Source organism: Miscanthus floridulus, unplaced genomic scaffold (genome assembly GCF_019320115.1).
Source record: "Miscanthus floridulus cultivar M001 unplaced genomic scaffold, ASM1932011v1 fs_684_1_2, whole genome shotgun sequence".
Taxonomy (NCBI): Eukaryota; Viridiplantae; Streptophyta; class Magnoliopsida; order Poales; family Poaceae; genus Miscanthus; species Miscanthus floridulus.
Window position 1 is genome coordinate 45,043 of NW_027097107.1, and position 13,413 is coordinate 58,455.

The following is a 13,413-nucleotide window of genomic DNA, read 5'->3' on the forward strand; positions in this document are numbered from 1 at the left end:
CGCGGTGTACACTTGTGTTTGATGGCCTAGTGATCGGAACAAGATATGGAAGTTGAAATGTGTTCCCTCGACAAAAATGTTGAAATGTGGCAAAAAGGTGTAATTTTATACGAAATGGGCCAGGTTTGATCAGTTTCTATAAACATATACATACATAAGTATACTTGCGTTCCTAATTAAAAAAAAACAATATACATGCATCCCAGCTTCAGTGGCGTAGATAGAGAAAACAAAAACTTGTCCATCCTTAATTGCCGGAAGCCCAAAAAACTAAGAAATCCTTAATCACAGGAGATCAAACTGACCTAATATATCAGGGATACATTATTATTATCAATTCTAAAGTTGTTAGTATATATATATCATACAGATGGAAGGAAAAACAATTTTGCGTTAAAAAAAAGGAAAAGCAGTCTTCAGTTGGGTTGCAGAAGCGTATCCGCAAGCCGCTGCACGCTTTTGGTGGCGATCCCATGGCAGGAACGCTGTCGCTGTACCCTACGCCGCTTGCGTCGTTGCCTCCTCGCTCTGCACCAACGAACAGATCGAGCAACCGAATGTGCCCAAGCACAGTTGGGTGGCCGGCGCAAGCGTTGCATCACCACGGCGCCGACCAAGTCCAACCCAAATCCTGAATGGATCTCAGAGCGATCCCGGCCGGCTCCGCGCAGCGCATGCACTTCTCATGCACTCGATCTCCTCAGCAATTGACCTTGATGAAGACGTCCTCCAGCGTGGTGTCGACCAGGCCCCAGGCAGCGATGTTGAGCGAGCGCTTGGCCTGCTCCACGGCGCGGAAGACCTCGGCGATCCTCACCCCCTGCTTGGGCAGCTCGAACTTCTGCGTCCCGACGATGTGGTACGTTCGCTTGGCGGCGGGGGAGATGGACCGGACCAGCCGCTCCACCGCCTCGTCTTCGCTCGCCGCCGCCGTCACCGTGAACACGAACGTGCCTCCGTACTTCGCCTTCAACTGCGAGAAACGAACATACATGCAATTACAATGTTGGTTCTGAAAAGTGAAAACAGAGTCAGCTGGGAGGCGCAAGTGATGTGTAGCTCTTTGGAGGTTCCGGTGCACCGGAGACGTCCATACGCGGCTATTCCTATCCGGTCGCATAGAGCCTCGGCCTCTTCCACGAATGCGCTGAAAGGTTGAAGAAGACATTCCATGCATGATTTCAAGCTCAGTTAAACTGTTGTGATTAGTAGCAGATATGGAAGTGTGTTAGTGTCTGAAAATACAAGTGTGGAAAATTAATCTTACTTGAGAGGATTATGGCTTTGTCCTTTTGGCAAACTTCAGAGCGTTCCATAAGGCACTCCTTGATGCTGGATCCAATCCTGTACTTGGTTCGTCCAAGTAAACCACCTACAAAATGCATGCTCCAAATAATATACCTATAATAACCTTTAACCAAATGGGTAAAATACATACTGTTCTGTCTCCTAAAGAAATACTGTCTATTTCACTGATCATGGATAACTGCTGCACAGAACAAGTTTAACCTTAGGGTCGCCGATTAGGGATATAGCAACGCTGAGACGACGTTTCATGCCACTGCTGTATTGTGAAACCAGAGTATCAGCAACACCACCATCAAATATCTGTAGTGCTTTTAGAGATTGTTCTGCAGCCTGGAGAAAGAAATAGAAAGCTTTGAGCCATTGACTACTTCCTAGTTGTTACTCCCTGCGTTTCAAATTATAAAACATTTTGGTTTTCTAGATACATTGTTTTTATTGTGTATCTAGGCACAGTGTATACCTACGTACATATCAACAGCCGTGTATGTAGAAAAGCTAAGGCATTCTATAATCTAGAATATAATGGAGGGAGTACCTACTTACATACACGCCAGGACAATTAGTTTGGTTTCCATCCAGAATATGAGAACTTCTTCTATCTCTTTTCATTCAGATAAAGAGAGAGCAATTTGAACTTCCATTTATAAACTATGGATATATGATGAAGTTACAAATATGCAGATGTATGACAGCAACACCTTGCATTTTGAATTTGGAGTTTTCAAATTGTGGGTCAGCTCAAAACAGATCACTGACTCATTAATAGGGTCATCACACAAGATATTCTTAGGCTGCATTACCGGCGGCTTTTGAAGAAACTATAATTTGTGTCTATGGTAACCCTTTTTTTGATAAAGGAAGAAATTTATTAATTTTTAAGATGATTACATCGATGTTTTCAAAACCCTCTATGATAAAGTTATCAGTGATGGTTTCTAAACTCTCAATGATTCCTTAGTAATCCTAATCTCTTGGAGGATCGGGAAGAAACGCAATGCTCAGGTGTTTAGAGGACAATTGCTTTAGTCAGTGCAATTGGACAAAGATATTAAAGAGGTCAGGATGCAGGTTGCTGGTTGCAAGCCACGTTAATCTGTTTGTCTGTTGTATAGCAGTTTTAGGAGAGGTAGTTTCAAGTGTAGCTTGAGCCCTTGTGTGGTTTGGGTCTGTTTTTCTTTCTCTCTCTCTCTCTCTCTTTCTCTTTCTCTTTGTTTTATGTCTTCCTAGGCACTTCGCATGCTGGTCTGTATCATATCTATTTTGTATTGTACTTCTATGGGTCACATCTCCTCTTAATGAAACACGTGCATAGCACGTTCTAAAAAATATAAAAATAGCATACATATTCAAATAAAGTTGATAATGCATGTAAACTATTTGCATGGTGCTTCAGCTTGGAAATAGAGTATATCTGACTCTTGGAAATGGAAGTATATTTGACTCATGGAAACAATTGGACAAAGATATTAAAGAGGTCAGGATGCAGGTTGCTGGTTGCAAGCCACGTTAATCTGTTTGTCTGTTGTATAGCAGTTTTAGGAGAGGTAGTTTCAAGTGTAGCTTGAGCCCTTGTGTGGTTTGGGTCTGTTTTTCTTTCTCTCTCTCTCTCTCTCTTTCTCTTTCTCTTTGTTTTATGTCTTCCTAGGCACTTCGCATGCTGGTCTGTATCATATCTATTTTGTATTGTACTTCTATGGGTCACATCTCCTCTTAATGAAACACGTGCATAGCACGTTCTAAAAAATATAAAAATAGCATACATATTCAAATAAAGTTGATAATGCATGTAAACTATTTGCATGGTGCTTCAGCTTGGAAATAGAGTATATCTGACTCTTGGAAATGGAAGTATATTTGACTCATGGAAACAATACCAAAATAAAATAGTAGAGGGTACCCTGTATACAGGTAGTACCTCAATTAATGCAGCACCGTTCAATCTCTTTAGTCTGCCATAGAACATCAAATGCTCACGGCCAGTCGGTGTTTCCCATAGTAAGCTACATGGAGAATATAAAAGAAGTAGTGATCACAAGTCAAAAACATTCCACACTAGACCATATTACCGTAAGACAATATATAGTTTTGAATCTTGTAAGGGATTTTCTAACATTTTGGGGAAAAATAGGAGAATAGTGTGTGAAGAGCTGCAATTACTTGAATTGTGGACAAACACCTATTCTTGTATAAATCTCGCTCATGTCCGTTCGTATGTCCATTCCATCAATATAAGTCGTGCCAGATGTAGGTTTAGTAAATCCAGTCAGCTGTTGTTAGGTTAACAAAAGTTGGTAATGTGTGAAGTAGCAATAAAAAATCACTTCTATTTAACAAGCTACTTCCCAAGGTCAATAAAAGGCAAAAGAAATACATACCATGCTAATGAGAGAGGTTTTTCCAGTACCATTTGAACCAAGTCCAAAACCTTGTCCGCGTTGGATAGAAAGTGAGAAGCCTTTGACAGCAACTACCTCTGCATTTCCATCTTTTGGAGGGTACACTTTCCTAATGTTATCGATTATGACTGAATAACTGGTATCTGGTTGTTGCAAGAATCTATCAACTATCTCTCTCTGAAAAGAAAGTGGGAAAGCTGCATCATAATGTAACAAATTTAGTGAAGAAAAGACATTCATGCAAAATTAATTTCAGACAATACCATCGGTACCTAAATTTAGTTTAAATAATATCACACTATGTACAGCATCCAAGTTTGGTTGTGTGTATATGTTGGGGAGGGGGAGTCAATGTTAAAAGATCAAGTTAAGCATAACACAAAATTCATATTGTTATGTGTCTATGACTACTAGAGGGATTAAAATAACCATTCATGCTCTTGCTAGTGTTTTTATTGATAGATTGTATTTCTTTATATATAAGGAATTACTTGACACCAATGCAAATAATGAAATGGATTAATTATACCCTCAAAAATACCATATGACGAAAGAGGCAAAAACTTCCAAAATCTAATACCTAGATGACTTACGGGCACACAGCTGCATCTGTTGTGGACGTGGTTAACACTTAACAGTATATGCAGTCCCTCTCCTAAGCCCTATGGTCAACAAAACATAACACATATAGATAGAAATATTTGGGTTGCACCTCTCTCAAAATATCTGTCCTGTCAATTTCAATTGAAGCTTCAAATTCTTGAGGTTGTGTGGATGGCTTCTGAAGGGTCTGATAGCTCCCGTCGGGGTGAGAAGCTGTCAGCAACTTTCTAATTCCATTTCGGAGGCAACAAAATTCATCCAAATATAATGTCAAGAAAAGAAATATAGGCCACTCAAGTACCATTACGATTAGGAGGACTAAAATTCCATTTTTTTGGATTGCTCAAGTCTCCCAAGTGTACACCGGAGAAGTCTGAAAAAAATCCCTCTGATGGAGGTGGAGAGAGCTCATAGATTATGCGGTACAAAGAAATAGGTGGGAACAACTCCATCAACGTAATCAAGCATCCTGAAGCATAAGAAGAAATAGAAGTTTCTGAAACTTAGCAATAATAAGAATATATACAAGACGAAAGTTGGGCACAGACTTGAGACAGAGGTGTCTTCGACAAAAGGCCTGAACAAATATTCTCCTATAAAGCCAGACCCAATAACATAAATATGTCCTGTTACTGCACAAAACATATCCATGTAATAACTAACAAGAGTAGATACAATGCTCCTGCAACCATCTTCTGAACAAAAAATATGAATACTCAAGTAGAAACATACCATTAGCAGTTGTGGTACTAGAAAAGTATGTTGTCATAAGGAAAGCAAATGAAATTTGCAAATTCATGTAGATAAAAAAGATTAGGAATTGTAGCATGTAGCTATTCACTGCAAATAAATTTATACCTGCAAGAAAAATGATTTACATGATTAAAAGTGCACATAAGGTTCCTGATGTGGGCTTTGGAAGGTACACTAATTAAAATTTGTAGAAATAATAAAGTAGCCATTATTAACGAGAGAAATAAAAGGAAAATTAAGTCAGTGTAGTCTTTTTTCAATTTTGTCCAACCACAACACCTTAAAAGTCATGCTAATTTTATTTATTGTGCTATAAGGAGCCTTTCTCATAAAACTGTGAGTTGTATCATCTTACCAACAATGGCACCAAATGTAACCAGTAAGAAGATATAAAGTAATGATATAAGAAGGAAGTAGCAATAGGATATAGTCCAATATGCCATATCACCTAAACCGTCCATTTTCATCATAGCCCTTAGCTTCTGTTGTTTCTCATAAACTAAACTGCTCAGGATGACCTGCAATGTTAGTATGTCATTTTTAGAGAAATATATTGGTTTGTTAGTGTTCCTCTTTTTGTATTCCCCCATTGTGTAAGGGACTTTGTTCATATTCAACGTATACTTACTTATATCTTTATATGTATTCGGAGTGGAGTTCTCATGAATACTCAAGTGCTATTTTACAACAAAAAATTAGAGTAAAACGAACTAGAGTTCATCTCCTTTAGTCAGTCCTCTTTCCACCACATGCACTTCATGCGATCCGCCACTAGCCCACCACATCTTCGTTCTCTAAGCACATCATTGGTGCGCAATGCTCATCCAAGCTGACTTGTCTACTCCACCGCTGCCAATCCTCATCCTCCTGAATACCCATTACGCAACTATTGGGTGTTCACCAAGTTGTGCCTAGCTGGCATCGATCTCTTTTTACCAGTTATGCTCTACATTAGATTAGATCTGTATCTAGTTGGAAGGGGCATGGGAGCGACAATTGCCTAGGCTACGATAGCAGAGGTAGCACATGCAACAAGAAGAACGGCGCCAATTACACTAGTGTGGGAGGGGAGATGTGAGAAGTGGAGATGGAAATAGCTGGGCTTGGCCTGTAGGATGTGGGGCATAGGTTGGCTTGGCTTGCTTTACACGTATATATGGGCAACGAGCCGGGCCGTGCCAGGCACTGCCCGAAGGGTGTCGCGCCGGTGACTTGGCAGGTGATACAAGTCTGATCTAGTCAAAATCAGACCATGTCAGTAGAATAGGGTTTAGAAACCAGTTGTAGGATTATTTATGGCGGTGTGGACATGGACTGTTGAGGGAGAGTAAATTGAGTCATAGTTTTGTTGTGTTGGCCTGCTGATAGAGGGGGCTACAATGCCCTTATTTCACATACTTCGTGTCTTTGTCCATTTCAATTTGTAAGTCATTTTAGTTTTTTCATAAGTCAAACTTTTTGTAACTTTGACTAAGTTTATATTCACATATACAATTTCAAATAAATACACTATCAAAATACATTTCATGGTGTTCTAATGAATCTTGTTTAATGTTGTAGATGTATGTGCATTTCTCTATAAATTTGGTTAAAGTTAGAGAAATTTGATGTTGGGCAAAGCTAAAATAACTTACAATTTGGAATGGATTATTTTGGGATAGTAGCATATTTCTCCAAGTAATTATAGTTACTTTATATGTTACAAAAGAAAAGGGTTTCAACTTTCATTAGTTTATAGTAAAAAAAAGATCATACCGGGAAAAGGAGCATTATAATCTGTATAAAAACCAGCTTCCCAACTATAAAAGACATATCTGGAGCCTTAATAGGATGACCATCTCTAGGCATGTCTTTAACAAACCCAAATCGCATCTTAGTATCATTACCCCTCAACTGAAGGTATGCATTTGAGGCCTGTACAATAGCTAGAAACTCTGTAAGACGACAAAATGATAAACAAAAAAGGCAATGCACTAACTGATGTTTGGACTTTGGATTATTTCTGAAGGCATGTACAAATGACCTACTAAAGGGTTGGGGAAACGGTAGTATTATTTTGTAGTAGGAGATGTATAACCCGGTATTCTCTTTCAATTTAAGAAATGAACATTACCAGATTTATTAAGCACGCAACCCGAAGCATGTTTGATTTTTCAGGATTGTATTAGACAATCATGTTGTAGTGCTTGAGGTCTGAGCTTGTGAGATCATATGCTGTAAACAAAAGAATATATGTTATGTACCAATTAATTAGAGTCTACAGATATCAATTACAAGCAGAAAAGGAATAGATAGTGGGATGGTAAAACCTGAAATAATGTCGTTATTGTTCTCTATCCTTTCCGTGGTCTTGCTTTTCCTAAAGCTTTTATACAATTTATTGTTCATGACTACTGAATTCTCTCGCCATTCAAACAATGCTTGAGTACATCTTGCTTCTGTTCGGTTTTTTCAGTTAACAATAGCAGTTAGGGGGATCTAATAATAATTTCACCAGGTCTTTCCAAAGTCTAATTTGTATCTTATAGGAGTATTCTTATTAGCTTCCCATTATAAACATTTATGTGTAACAGAATGAGATGTGCAGGTCATTTCTGAAACAAAAAGAAATCGTTTCTTTACATGTGGAGCAAATAAATAACTTGGATGAAAAATCATTCATGACAAAGAACCGGAGGACATATTCTAACCCATACAGTAATTATGCCATCCACCTAAGCCAAACTTGTATGCCAGAATTAACATCTCTTGGGTCGCATTACCCAAGATAATATAATAGAAATTACAGAGTATTACTCCCTCCTTTAACCTAAATGTCCTAGTCATATATTTTGTTAAAAAACACTACTGGATTCAGGTTCTTTGCCGAGCGGCAAAGGCCAAATTGCACTCGGCAAAGCCTTTGCGGAGTGCGGCACTCGGCAAAGAACACACGGCAAAAAATTGATCGGCAAAGCCCTCTTTGCCGAGTGTCTTTCATCGGGCACTCGGCAAAGAAAAGCGATCGTCATGGCGCCGGCCCCGTTGACGGTCGCTTTGCCGAGTGCCAACCCTGCAGGCACTCGGCAAAGATTTTTTATTTTTTAAAAAAAATTTCTTTGCCGAGTGCCCTCTATCCGGCCCTTGGCAAAGATGTTTTTTTTTCTAAAAATTCTTTGCTGAGTGCCCCCTAGCCGGCGCTCGGCAAAGTTTGAATTTTTTTTAAAAAAAATTCTTTGCCGAGTGCCCTCTGGCCGGCACTCGGCAAAGTTTGAATTTTTTTAAAAAAAAAATCTTTGCCGAGTACCATGGTCATGGCACTCGGCAAAGCTGGAAAAATGATTTTCCGAGCGCCCATTTTTCCAGCTTTGCCGAGTGCTGTGACCATGGCACTCGGCAACGGGGTCCTTTGCCGAGTGCAACACTCGGCAAAGTGACCCAAAACGGCAATTTATTTGCCAAATGGACTCCCTCCAAGCACGCTCTAGCTTTTGCTTCTTCTGCATCCCTACAGTGGAACATTATACGCCAAGCAGTTTTAAAAAAAGGTAACGTTTACGTTAATAGAATACTCAGAAAGTTCTCGCACAATGCAAGATTAATTCACTAATTTCGTTGCCCAATTCAGTAATAGCATGACTGAATTTTTAAGCTAAAAAAAGTCCAGTCCCACAAACATTTGTTACAGCATTCTATATATGCATTTATCTACAGCAGGTTTATAAAGGCTCATAATTTACACCACCTATAAGGCTATAACATGATTTGCATTGGCAAGTCTTGAACGTCAAGGGTGTTTGATAATTTATTCCAGAATCTATCCATGTTTAGGAGCTCAAATTTACAATACCTCCTTGCTGCTCCCCTTCTCCCTGAGCTTGAGAGAGAACAATGATCCACTTCAGACTATAGAGAAATAAGCAGTGAGGTATATAAATGATTTAGATATCTTGTTCAGAACATGTATTTTTTTGCCCATGAGGTTATAAATAGAATAGCCTTGTCCGCTCTTACAATCTAAATTCTATTTGGTCACAGAGAAAATCATTGCAGCCGCTGAGAACAGGGCATGGTGCTACCTGACTTGCGGGATCTGCAAAATGTTATTAACATCAAAGTCCAACAGTACATCTTACGCAAGACAAGGATGTACATGTCCCCATTATTGCGATACATTTTCTTTATTTATAAACCATTATGTTATGTATACCACAAAAGATTGATATTAACTTAATCTGCAATTCACGCTATTGGACGGAAACAACTGTCTACACGAACTAACTTCTGCCATATATATTGGTCATACATACTAATATGCAGGTTGGTTGATCAGCAGCTCTACAGTAAACTAAAACTGAGAGCTCCTGCACAATCTACAGACCAAGATATTATCCCATGAATTATCTTTTTTCCTTAGTGTTCTATGGAATAAACATCCCCAGAGTATGAGGGGTTTAAAGCAGTTTACAGTTCAGCATTATAGTCACTACATGTTCTTCACCCAACAAAAGTTCATATTTATCTCTCCCAGAAAGCAAATAAAGGATCATAGCTCCTCAGCTGAGCACTACAACTGACTCTAGCCACGGCAATGCAGTAGACACAGTTCAACCCATCACCAGCAGCTTGGAGCTACCAGTGCTCTTCTTTATATAGCTTAATAGCTACAGATGCATCTCAGACGTCGGGAGGTACCATTCCTTCAGCCAATCTTCAGTGGGTGGTCCTATGAAATGATTTACTTCTGCTGAGATGATCTGCGCTCACATGCATATGTACATATAGTCGCCCATAAACAGGCTACATACTAGGGCATCAGTATATATCTCGAGTCTAGGGGACTGCACTACACCAATGGGAAAGGATGCCAGCCTCCTGCACACCCATGACTAGATAGCTCCCTACCCATATACCATTCCGACATGATATGCCGGTGTGTCTGTGTTTCTAGTATTGTTGGAAAGGCATATCTGCAATAGTCATCTTTAATAAAACATAAAAGTCCCTTGCAGCACATACTGCATGCAAATTAGTTAGTAAAACACAATAATACTCAAACTAATTCAAATGTTGTGGTAAACTGATTGTTCCATAATCTATCTCATATTCTCATCAAAAAGATGGATCTGGACATGAAAGTATGATTCATACGAGGTAAATAAAGTGAAAGATAGATGTTTTTTTTGTTCTTCCACATTTACCCTTCACTAAAATTCTGTTTTCCCTGGAAGCCACATTACCAGCTCTTCCGGAAAAAACAGAGAACACAAATGAATCAACGATCATGTTTTTCCTTAATGAAAAGGGAAGGATAGCGGACAGCTACTATAATATGTCCAGTACTGCAACGACTTTAGTGACTAGTTTGGCAGCCCCTGCACTGCCAAAGCTGGCTGGAACCTTTTGCAGACAAGACAATCAGCAATGCAATGCAATGATATGGGTGCAGCTGACTGAAGTGGTATTTTTCATTGTTATCAACTGTAATTGATTTTGAAAAAGACCTATGAACATACAGAACGCTAAATGTATAGAACTACAAATCCGTAAGAATAAATTTATTGGGGAACGGGAAACATTATGGCAAAAATTCAGATCATGTGGCAACAACCTTTTATGTGGTCTGTGGGTAATAGAGGCAGTTCTAGGTGCAACTGACTCTTGGATTTTAAATATCATATTGAATTTTGTCTGGCATTAAACACAAAGTACAAAAGCAAAAAGAGCTCGGCGTGCTAATGTCTAGCACACGCCACCACGGGAGATACAATTCGCGCCCTATTTCACTGGGCGCTTTTTTTATCTATTTTTATTTTTTTTACGGCTGTGCATCTCACTCTCGGAGAAGATCTTTTCACTGCATATTGTTCGTCCGTGCCCAAGCACACACATATTTTCGTTCTGGTGCAAGGGTCAACGGCTGGGCTCGGTGGCCTCTTTTTTTTGTGCACTGAGGCATCTTTCGCAGCTGACAGCCGTGTATCTGCCCGTGGAGGCAATGGAGCGGGGCGGATTTCGCTTAATAAACTCATCTATTTCTAATTAATTCGCCCGTATGGTACTAATCAAACGTACCAGGGGCGGAACCACAAATTAAGTTAGGGTTTGGGAGAGTTTCGCGGAAAGGAAGAGAAGGAGTGGGAACACCTTAGGGTTTGGGAGAGTTTCGCGGAAAGGAAGAGAAGGAGTGGGAATACCTGGTGCTCGACGCCGGCAAAGAGACCTACGAAGGACCTCGGCAACTGGCGTAGGGCGGCGGCGGCGGCGGCGGCGGGTGGCGGCGAGAGAGAAGGGAGAGAGCGCGCACGCGTCGTGAAGTGAAAGGATGCGGCGGGCGGCTGTAGCCCAGTTCGGACTTGTTCGGCCCAAGGGAGCGCTCCCGCACGGGCCTTCTGGGCCGTTCGTCGCTCATTTCTGTTACAATTTCCTCTTTTTTTTTCTTATTTCTTACTTTTTTTTCTCTTTCTTTATTATTTATTCTTCTTCTTGATTTTATATTTATCCTCCCCACGGGGAGAGTAGGCTACTGGTGGAATTATATTAAAACTTGGCACATTACATCCACATATTACATATGAAAAAATCTGAAATTAAAATGGTACAATAGGTTCTATCCAGATTCGTCCATAGTCTTCTTCCATAGTTGTTTTTTGATGAGCACAGCCTTGTTGAACACCGAAGCCAGAGTGAACGTCGATAAATTAATTTGTACTAAGCCCTAAGCAAACTAGATATGAAAACTACAAAAAAAAAAGAGAGATGGGTCTCCCTCCATACCACCAGCAGATCACCAGAGCGGAAGTAGGAGAGAAGCCCTAGAGCTAGGCGGAGGCAACAGTGGAACAATAGTTTAAAACTAGCAAATATATAACTTGTTGTGTCATTATCTAAAAACTACTTATGTACCTTCGATCCAGTTTATAAGACGTAATTCTCTCAAATTTCACTTTAATTATTTATTCCTGTTGTATTATATTATTTATAATTATCAACTTATAGTTATTGAATAATGAATTTGATTATAAATCTAAAAAATATCAAATTTGTATTATAATAGTTAAAAATGTTAGCCTAATTATTGGTCAAAGATCGTAAAGCTTGAATCATGATATGCATACGCACCTTCTAAAAAATGTCACCCACACATTCCATCAGCTAACTTTGTCTGAGTTCACCTCTCTCGTTCACACATTCACATAAGATATCATCTCCGCGTGGGAGGGCACCATCCTCCAAAAGAAGGACGTCCTGGTGGGTTTGGGGACTCGCAGTCTGCAACAAAAAGGGGCGTACCTAGTGCGGGGTCTGGGGAAGGGTGTTAGTGGCAAGCCTTACCCTCGTCTGTGCAATGCGGGAAAACTGTGACTCTAACCCGGGACCTTCCGGTCACAGGCGGTAAGACTCTACTCGCAGTCTGCAACAGTGACAAAAAAAACATAGTATAAAATGAAAACACAAACATAAACACATATATCTTGGAATCGTAACCATAGGGGTTAGGGAAGTCAAGAGGCCTCTCACACGCAGCAACAGCGACAGAGCCAATGGCCATCACAAACGCCATAGAGATTCAGAAGACCGTGAGAAAGTTAAGGGTTCCTGACATAATGCTCATGGTTTGAACTGTATTTCTGCTTATAAGGCAACCTTTATTCGGTGCCAAACTGGTAACTCACCTAATTTATAGATGTTTTTTCCCTTCAGATAAACGTTGATGTAGGTTGTTGAACTTATGACTGATCAACAAGCCAGCTAAACTTGATGGTGATATATGGTATCTGGTGCTGACAATTTAGCACTCGCTCGATCGGAGGTCAAGCTTGTGGACTGGTTTAAGAGAATTCAGAGAGAGACCTGGTCTTTGTAGAACCTATGTGTGCACATTTTAGCCATACTTTCTATTGATCTTTGTAGCATTAGGTGCAACTGTGTGATCTGATCTGAATTTTGAAAATAATACCATGATGTGCATGTCAATTTAATCCTCATTTTCTACTTCGTCTAAAAGGTAATGTTTACATTGATATAATACTCAGAAAGTATCACATAATCTAAGATTAATTCACTAATTTCTTTGCCCATTCAGTAATAGTATGATTGAATTTTTAAGTTAAAAAAAATCCAGTCCCACATAAACATTTGCATTGACAAGCCTTGAACTTCTAGAGTCCAGAAGCTATCCATGTTTACGAGCACAAATTTATGATACCTCCTTGCTGCTCCCCTTCTCTCTGAGCTTTGACGAAATGGCAAGGTGTGGAAGAGGGTATTAATAACGAGAGAGAAGCAGTGACAGTGAGGTATACAGACAATTTAGATCTCTTCTTCAGAACGTGTATTTTTCCCCACAAGGTTATAAAAAACTTGTAAAGAA

At 39.7% G+C, this 13,413-nt stretch overlaps 1 pseudogene; it reads right to left on the reverse strand.

Annotated features, from left to right (window-relative positions):
* Positions 1 to 301: 301 nt before the first annotated feature.
* LOC136532662 (ABC transporter A family member 8-like) lies at positions 302 to 12,603 on the reverse strand (annotated as a pseudogene).
* Positions 12,604 to 13,413: the final 810 nt, after the last annotated feature.